The sequence below is a fragment of the Lissotriton helveticus genome, chromosome 2_1 (assembly GCF_964261635.1).
Source record: "Lissotriton helveticus chromosome 2_1, aLisHel1.1, whole genome shotgun sequence".
Classification (NCBI taxonomy): domain Eukaryota; kingdom Metazoa; phylum Chordata; class Amphibia; order Caudata; family Salamandridae; genus Lissotriton; species Lissotriton helveticus.
The window spans coordinates 1,160,197,647-1,160,207,380 of record NC_136059.1 but is presented as its reverse complement, the minus strand read 5'-3'; positions in this window follow the sequence as shown (position 1 = coordinate 1,160,207,380).

The following is a 9,734-nucleotide window of genomic DNA, read 5'->3' as shown; positions in this document are numbered from 1 at the left end:
TAATGGTAGTTTAAAAATATGCATTGTAATGGGAAGCATAGTAAAATCATGCGATGTAATGGTAGTTGCGATGTAAAAACCGCATTGTAAAAGCATACGTTGTAATTGTCTGCGTTGTAACATCAAATATTTGATCTAACATGTGTCCCCCAAGCAAAAAGTGGGGCGAAATACCCAACCTCTAAGGAGTTGTCATTACTAAGGGGAAAAACCCAGATAGACTATCAGCATTGATGTGGTCTACCCCTCATCTGTGTTCCAAGCTGACATCTATGCCTGTAGGGAAATGGACCACCTCAACAGTTTTGGATTCTCAACACTCATTTGCATGAACCACCTGAGCGGCCTGTGGTCCAGGTTTTTCAACGCAAGTCATTACAACGACTTGCGTTGGGGGGTGCTGGATAGTGAATAGTTTAATTTACTATTCCAACTCCAGTCCCCGTGGATAGTAGGGAAGGTGTCGGATAGTAAATTAAACTATTACCTATCCTAGAGGGCCCCACAGCGCAATTCGTTGTAATGACTTGCGTTGAAAAACCTGCGTTGAAAAGGCACTGCGTGGTAAAAGTTGTGTCGTAAAGGATGTTTCCCGTCTCAAGTACACTACGAACCCTGCCCTATCTGGCACATTCTTGCCTTGATAGTCAGTCCTGCTTGTTGCAGATCCTGAAGAATTTCCTGGAGGTGAAAAGGTGGTCCTTCTAGCTGCTACTGAAGAAAGCTTTGTCATCCAGATAGGCAGCACTAAACGCCTCCATACCAGAAAGGACCAGGTTTACCAACCTCTGAAAGTTGGCTGAAGCGTTTTCTAAGTCCAAAGGGCATCACTTTAAACTGACAGTAGCCCTCTGGAGTGGAGATGGTTGACTTCTCCTTTGCTCCAATCTGCCTTTGCTGTAATCTGCCAGTGCCTTGATGCAAGAACAAAGATCCTTAAGAACTGGGCAGCCCCTAAATTGTCAATAAGCTCATCATCCCGGACGATGGGATCAACATTTGTCTTTGTGACTGAGTTGAGCTTTCGCAGAACCTGAGTTCAGGTGTGGTTCCAAGTGGGGCAGTTTTTGGTACCAGAGCCACTGGACTGGACCTGGGCTACTGGAGGATTCTATCACTCGATTATCTGAATTTTGGAAATGTCTTCCTTAATGCTGGCCCGCACCTTATCAGACAACCTGTAAGATTTGCTCTTGACAGAAAGGCTGTCTCCCTTGTCCACATCATGGGTACACAGGTCAGTGGTCCCAGGGATGAGGGAGAACATAGAGGAGTACGGCCCCAACACTTGGCAGAAGTCCCTCAGGACACACACACAGTAAGACGAGGGAAACACGGCAAAAAAGACTCCACACTGGTTTAGAAAAATAGACAATATTTCTATAGATAATTCAAGACCAAAATGACAAAACCCAAATAAGTAGAGGCTGCAATATGAATCTTTAAAGAATAAAGCTGTTTCATAGGTGCCTATGGGAGTTATCTGGTCGGCAAAGTCAACAGTTCAGGTTGACTGCGATGGAGCCCAGGCCAGGTACAAGAGCCATGCAGGCTCGGTGAACAGGGTATGTTTGTTTTTTTAAAAATATGTTTATTGACATTTTCCTAATTACATTACAAAAGCACTTCTCAGCAGAAAACCGTAGTGGTATATTCAGTGCGACGTCAACAGCATACTTAGACGACAGCGGTGGACAGTCAAATAACTGTATCAAATCTTTGCACATTTTTGTGTGACCCTTCTTATCTCGCAACCCGCACACCCACCCAAAGCGATCATTGTGAATCAGTGAGCGAGAGTCCATAATGTGTGAGCCATGGTTTCTATATTTTTCAAAACTTTTTGGGGAAACCCCATGCTTTATAAGTCGTCTTTTCCCCCAACATATACATATCCATATTTTTTTTCCATCCAATCATAGATGGGTTCGCCACTGCCCCTCATGCCCTAGCCAGGTCATGTTTCACCACATCTAATCCTAAGTGAGGTAGTGTTAACTTTGGTTTGGGGAGGTCAATGTCAGTGGATATTCCCAACAGAACAAACTGGGGATTAAGCTGAATCGTCTCTGCCAGAACCGTTCTCAGCTCTTCCAAAAGGGTAGCCCAATACAGTTGAAACTTAGAGCAATGCCAGACTGTGTGAAAGAATGTACCTGCTGACTTCCTACAGCGCAGGCAGGCTGGTGTTTCCGCCCTCCCTATACAGTGCAGTCGTGCTCTATCATAGTATTCTTTGTGCAGACACTTAAACTGAATCAGACTGAGCCTGGACTTAATGGCCACCTCTCGAGGATGCATCAACGCCATTTCCCAATCTAAGTCCTCCATCTCCCCCGACTCCCATTTTGCCCAAAGCTTCCGTAAAGTGTCTGGCTTATTGTTTATTATCGTTCTGTATGTCCAGGAAACTGCCATCTCTACTATCTCTCACATCAGGAGTCGCCCCTCCTAAGGTGTATACTCAGGAATGTCAGTGGTGTCTATGTGATGCGCTCGCCACGCATGGACCAGCTGCAGGTATTTGTAATGTTGAGTCTTGTTCATGTCGTACTCCGCCTGAAGGTGTGCGAAAGTAACCCGCTTCTTACGTTGCAATATATCCTTAAGTTGTGAAATGCCTAGCAAGACCCACTGTCGGAAACCACGCAATTTTGTGATTTCCTGAAGTCGGTTCCCGACCCAGAGTGGTGTTTCCCTTGTGACACGGCCATCTCATTTCATTTGTCGCTCAGCCTGTTTCCATGCTGTCACGACAATTCGTGTCACTGTCAAAATCTGTGCCGTGCCACTCCCTACATATATGTAATGTGTGTGTGGGCGTTTGGTAAATTGTGTGCCTTCAACTACGTATGTGGGGTGATCTCTCTGTACGTGTTGCCATTCAATCACGACAACTAGGTGGGCTGCTCAATAATATGCCCGAAGATCAGGGAGGGAGATACCGCCGTTATATTGATTACGTTGTAGCGTCACTAATGCTATCCTACACAGGAAAGTCCGTTTTAGGTCGTCAATTTTAGAGAACACCTCCATCGGAATGAGCAGATATGTGTTTTGCAATACACAAAGAAATTAGGGGAGCACTACCATTTTAGATAGTGCTGCCCTGCCTAGCAACGTCAGTGGCAAAGCCTTCCACCTCTCCACTTCCGCTCAGAAATCTCTGAGCCCCCTATATAGATTGTGATCCAGCGCTATTGCAGCATCCATTGTAACGTAGAACCCCAGGTATTAAATGCCCTCCCGCGCCAACTGGAGTTGGCTTGGGCCTACCATATAACCACCACTCTCATCTGCTGGATATAAGTTTGATTTCCCCCAGTTAATTTTGTATCCTTCGTGTGCACCATATGTCTCACAGCTGTCCATGATTCTAGGGAGTGTCGTCTCTGGGTTTGTGACATATATTAATATGTCATTCGCATACAGGGATATCCGTTCGACGGTCTCATCATTCTCTCCATTCCTGAATCCCGTTATGCCCGGGTGCAGTTGGATCACACAAGCGAGTGGTTCCAGCACCAGGGCAAAAAGCAAGTGGGATAACGGGCAGCCCTGTCGTGTGCCTCTACCTATTGGGAATTCCCTCGACATTACCCTATTGACTCTAACCCTGGCCACGGGTCTCTCATAGAGTACTGGGATCCAACGCCTGAATATCGGACCAAACCCAAACTCTTCAAATACAGATATAGGAAAAGGCAGGTGGACAGTGCCAAATGCCTTTTTGGCATCGAGGGAAAGGATAAGGTGTGGATCGTCTCTTTTGCAAACCACTTCCAACCAGTTATGCAGTCTCCTCAAGTTGAGCCTTGTCGATCTTTTAGGCATGAAGCCAGACTTGTTTCTATGAATGAGGCCGGTGACCACTGTGGTAAGCCTGTTTGCTAGTACCTTGGCTAGTATCTTAGTCTCCATGTTTATGAGGGAGATAGGGCTATATGAGCTACACTCCTGTGGTGGTCTGTCCTTTCTGGGGATGACTGCGATTGTGGCGGTCCGCAAGTCTCTGGGTGAGTTTCCTGTCTCGTGGGCCTCCAAATATAGTTGAAGGAGGTGTGGGCTAAAAAGCGTTGCATGTTGCTTGAAAAATTCAGGAGGCAGTCCATTAGGTCCTGGGGCCTTCCCAGTTTTCAGTTGACCAATAGCTGTCAAATGTTCTTCTTTTGTAATCTTGTCATCTAATGTCTTGGACTCATTGTCCACTAATTTTGGGAGCTGTGTCTCCCGGAGATATACTTGTATTTGTAACAGCTCAGCCAGTTTGCGCTGCCTGTGAAAGGCCTCATAGTAGTCTGCAAAGGCGTCGGATATTGTGACTGGGGTCAAATGAGTTCTACCATCCTCCGCTTGTATCAGCGAAACCCATCTACTAACAAGCTCCTATCTGCTAATCCATGCCAACAGCCTACCTGTCTTGTCACCAACATCATACAGACTTCGGTGCATGGCTTGTATTGCATGTTGTGCATCTTTTTTGGCCAGCAAGAAGTATTCCTGTCAAAGGAGTTGTAGACTACGTAGCATGGTGGGATCATTATCCGAGCTCACCTGTGATTCCAGCTGTAGTAATTGGGATTCCAACCCCGTGATCACCTCTTCCTCTTTCCGTTTTTTATGAGCTGTAATGTTTTGTGCCCTATCCCGTATTAGAGGTTTGTATGCCTCCCACAGTATAGCGGCAGAATCCACCGACCCTACATTCTCTGTAAAATACAGCTCTTTGTCTACCCTGAGCTCCTGAGCAACCTCAGGGTATTTGAGTTCCCACGGGTTCAGTTTCCATTCCCCGTTCTGTCGTTGTGTACGTGTACCCACTGTGGGCCACAAAGGTGAGTGATCTGAGAGGCCCCTTTCCAAATATTCTATGTTATGTATCTCCCCAAGTTCCCACACTGGTGCAAATATGTAGTGTGCCTCTAAATAATAGGAATAGGCTCTGGTCTGAGGATGCTGTCTGTGAGCGTCAACGTATCTGTAAACTGTTTGAGCGGCGTCTCTTAGGGGTTCCCCATTGGGACAGTCATACGGTTACTCGTGGAGTCTATTACGCCTGTAAAGTCACCCCCTATAATGTGCGAGTCTGAGCCCGCCTCCAATAAAATTGCTGCAAGCTTATCCAACGTTTGCCGTTGGAGCTTGGGTGGTGCGTATACAATAACAAACGTGATGTGTCGTCTATTCCACACCCCTTTGATCGCTCATATGTACCGTTGGGATCTGACCAAGTGCGCTCAACTCGGAAGGGTGGGTTTTTCCTGATGAGTATTGCCACACCCCTTGCTCCAGTGGGGAATCCAGCGTGAGCCATCATTTCATATGCACCTCGGCCTAGGAACCCAAATTGAGTGCCTTTTAAGTGCGTCTCTTGTAGGAGAATGATATCAGGTTTCAATCTTTTAAAATAGGCCGCCACTAATCCCCTCTTAACCTTACTCCCCAACCCAATCATATTCCAGGAGAGGATCGAATACATTCCTGTGTTAGATGTAGCCATCGCGGTGGTACACTATGTCCAACTCATCAACGGGTCAGTTTTGCCCTCCCCACTGTCGGTGTTTCTGTGATGTCGTGATGTGCTCTGTCGCACTGTCCTGCCACCATGCCGTAGTGTTGGTATGTGTACAATTGACTAAAACAAGAAAACAACGCCCCTCACCCCAAACCCAAAATCCGAAATAACTAACAGCACCCATCCCGCCCCCTCCCCGCACTCTGCAGGCACCCCCACCATCCCCAAACTTGTCAACAGGACCACACCGGTGCGGGTAAACCACCCAAAGATCTGTAGCTCACTCCTCCCCCCCACCCATTCACCTATGTAGCACTTCAAAAAAGAGAAGAGAAAAAAGACAAAAAGAAAAAAAGAAAAAAAAACACACACAGCCCGCCGTGTCCTTTCCTTCCTTGCAGCAGGTGGATCAAATGTTCTCAATGTCACAAGGACAACACAGCATCTCTGTGAGGGTGTCTGGCCCCATAACTTCATTCCTCTTTGCCATTGTGTGGGTGCTGCAGCGGGCAAGGATCCCTGACGAGGGGACCCAAGCCGAGGCCTCCAGAAGTTGAATTGTCTCCAGAAGAGGGTGTGCAGCTTCCGAAGTCCGGGAATCAAGATTCTCCGAATGAGCAGAGTCCCCCTGGCTGCTGGATCTCAGGGAAGTTCTTGACGCACATTCCAGGGCTGTGTCAATGTCTGAGTCTGACACAGTGGCTTTCGGGGTTATGGGTCTCAAAACTCTTCCCGGTGTGCTCCCAACAGATGTTAGGCGCTTGATCTTTCGCCGTTGCCTTTTCCCTGTGGCCTCCCCCAGTTCGGGCTTGGTTGCTTGGTAGCAGGCAGTAAGGGAAGCAGGAGAGGGCATCACCCGTCGCAGTTGAGGCCGTTCCTCAATCCAGGACCACGCATCCCCCGTTGTCTGGAAAAGTGTGTAGTGTCCTGGAAGATAACTTTGAGTTTGGCAGGGAACAGGAGGATGTATTGGATCCCCAGGGTATGAAGTTTCACTTTGATGTGGTCGAAGGTGTGCTGCTGCTTTTGAACATCGTATGAATAATCAGGGAATACCACCACTTTCGTGTTCTCATACTTGATTTTGCCCTTTTTCCGCAACTCCCTGAGCATCAGATTCCTGTCCTGAAAGTTCAAGAATCAAGCTATCAATGGCCGGGGAGGGGACCCGGACTGTGGCCCAACCCAGGCATCCTGTGCACCCTTTCTATGATGAAGCAGGAGGAGAATAGCACCGCAGGAAGGGCTTCTTTAAGAAAAGTCAGGAGAAACTGTCTCGGATACGAATGCTACGCATTTTCTGGAAAGCCTACGAATTGCAGGTTGTTTCTGCGGGCCCTGTTTTCAGTGTCATCGACTCTCCAGATCACCTCCTTCACTGCAACCTGAAGCTCCTTTACCTCTTTACTTGTGGCCGCGAGGCGTCCTTGAGCTGCGAGACACGTTGCTCAACTTCTGTCTCTCGCTCAGAGACCTTGCGCAAGTCTTGTCATAGAAAAGAGTCCTCCGTCTGCTTTCCAGCCAGCTTGCCCTCTAGGCTCACTCGAGAGGCACGTATCACATGTAGGATCTCCTCCGTGTCTGGGTGGTGGGTTGTGCCCCCTCCGCTCCAGCGGGTGCCGGAAAAACCTTACTGTATTGATCCATCTTTCCCTGTTTGGCATTCTTGGAGTCCCTATTCTTTGCCATCATGACTGGACAACACGAGGACCAGTGCCGGCACCCCATGTGAGGTACTTCCAGAAGTGGAATCGAAGAGGTGGAGACCCCGCCCCGTAGTGCACAAACGTCCGGGCCTCACCGGTGTAGAAGGTATCAGCCAGGCACCCCCAATGTCCAATGCCGCTGGTGGTTTAGGGAAGGAGGGAGAAAAGCAACACCCTGCAGACAGTAGAGCCTCTGCGTGACTGACGATGGCGTCTTTCAGTCCCGCACAGTATATCCCGGGAACCGGAAGGGCTAGTCTCAACTTCACTTGTGACCAAAGTGGAGGAAAATGGCACCGCTACTGTCCCCTCCCTGTTCGCCCAGGGAGCCCAGCAGGCCGGATGCCGAAACCTAAGGCTAATGCCCAGGGGGCCACATGAAAGTTCACGCCCCTACAATACAGCTGGAGCAAAGGTGAGGGACACCGGGGGCCCCACACCTACGAACAGCGGTGCTCCTCTGCCTGACTCCACAGCCGGCACCCGCTGTTGCAAAGGCTGGTGGGCATCCTCATATGCCACTGGAAATCCAGCCCCCAGGTGAGAGTCAGGGAAGGGGATGGCCCCAGGTCCGTCCGCAGCTACGGCGCCGCTGCACCAGCCGATGGAATCCACAGTACAATTGCCAGCCTCTGGTTGACCCACCGTAGGGAGGGAGCAAGGCAATGCGCAGTGGGAGACTCCCCCACCATCACCTAGGCAATGCGTGCATTACTGATGTGTGGCAGCACCGTCATGTCTTTCTGGGTGAGGGCCGGAGGCACAAGGATCTGGATGTCTCACCCTTCAGGTGTCTACTTCTTCAAACTGGTGCGGGATGGTTCACCTCTGCTGGCTGCAGCCCAGTGGAATCTGCTTCGATCTTTCCATTACAGTCAGGCACGGATATCAATAATCTACATGCCTTATTATTAGGTTCTTGTAAATTCTCCTCCACATTCACACTTGTGTCAATTATTGTTTCATCAGAAGAAGCAGCACCAATTAGAGATTCCCCATCTCCCGCCGTCAAGCAGTTTTCTGGAAGAGTCACAGTATCCTGGTCAGTTAACACAGGACAGCGAACTTGTCTCTGATGTGGGCATAGCACATTTACTGGAAATGCATCAAATTAGCAAACATCCCAGGACATCAAGCATGCCACTTCTAACAGCGTTAGGGTGGTCACCAGACTTACTGGTGCTCGATCTACAAGAGTGTATCAGGCTGGTCAGACCGATCACCAATGTTTTTTCAGTTGTAGGCTTTAAGTGTCCCCCTGCCTGTGCACCTTTCTAGGATGAGTCGGGTTCGTCACTCGGCACCCACCGGATCCCAGTGTGAAGCTGCCACTTGTGTCCTTTATTGAGGCAGGCAGCGCAGGGAGTAATGCCTCACACCTCGTAGGCTCCTTCCATTCCGCACTTGGCACCCACAGGTCTCAACAGCGGGTGCCGCGGCTGCACACTTCTGCCACCTCCCGAGGAGAGAGCCCCCTCCTCTCACTCTCTCAGCGGCATCTTACCTGTCCTTCTTGGCGCGCCGCGCCAGCCGCCCGATCCCTCAGGGCAGCCACAGTCCTCCGACTCCACTGGCACAGCGGAGAGGCCGGTCGGACCCCAACGCTGCTCCTCCTCACCTCAGCAGGCTCCCGCTCGGATCCACCACCGACACGTCGGCCAAAGCTCCGCAGCTCCAGCCCTCACTTCGATCAGTCCGCCCCAGTCGCCATCTTGTGAGACCGCAGGCCGGCCGCCTCGTCAGGGAAAGTCTTGCTCTCGGTCAGTAAAACACCTCTGGATTACCCCTCAGGCATGCCACAGCTTAATCAAACCTTCCGATCTTCAGCACAGGTATGTGGATGCGAGGAGGAACAGGAAAGTAGCAGGATGTAATTCGGGGCCAAAGGAGCTCGCGACAAACACAGCTGCCATGCCATGTTGCTCACCATGCCCCACGGTGAACAGAGTATATTGATCATGGTCACAACAGCGAGCTGCAGGGTGCAGACGATCAATTATACAGGGGTGTGTTGAGCAAAGCTTCAGTTCCAAATGTGGCAGTTCCGAAGAAAATGCGCAGGGTTAAACCGAACTGGAGGGTAAATGCGTGGATCTTCTCAATGCAGTTGCGGCGATGCATTGGTTATGAATTGGTTGTTCCAGGTGCAATGTGGTGGTTCCAGGTGCGATGCAGTGGTTCCGAGTGCGATGCACAGATTCTACTACTGCAACAAGGGTCGATGAGCCCATTCTGCTCCACGCAGAATGTAGATGCATCAATTTCTCTGGTGCAAGTATCTGGATACACTTCCAGTGAACCAGACACAAGACCAGGGTTAGAGACTTTGACAAGCCAGAGTCTCAAGCAACAGGGCGCAAACTAACTAGCCCTTGGAGAGCATTTCAGTTGTCAGACTGGGGGAAAGGATTATTTCCTTCACAGACCCATCTTTCTCCTTGAAATCTAAGAGGTCAGGGAGAGGTTCACTCTCCTCTACCTCCTCTCCAACTGTCACCAACTGCAGGGTGAGC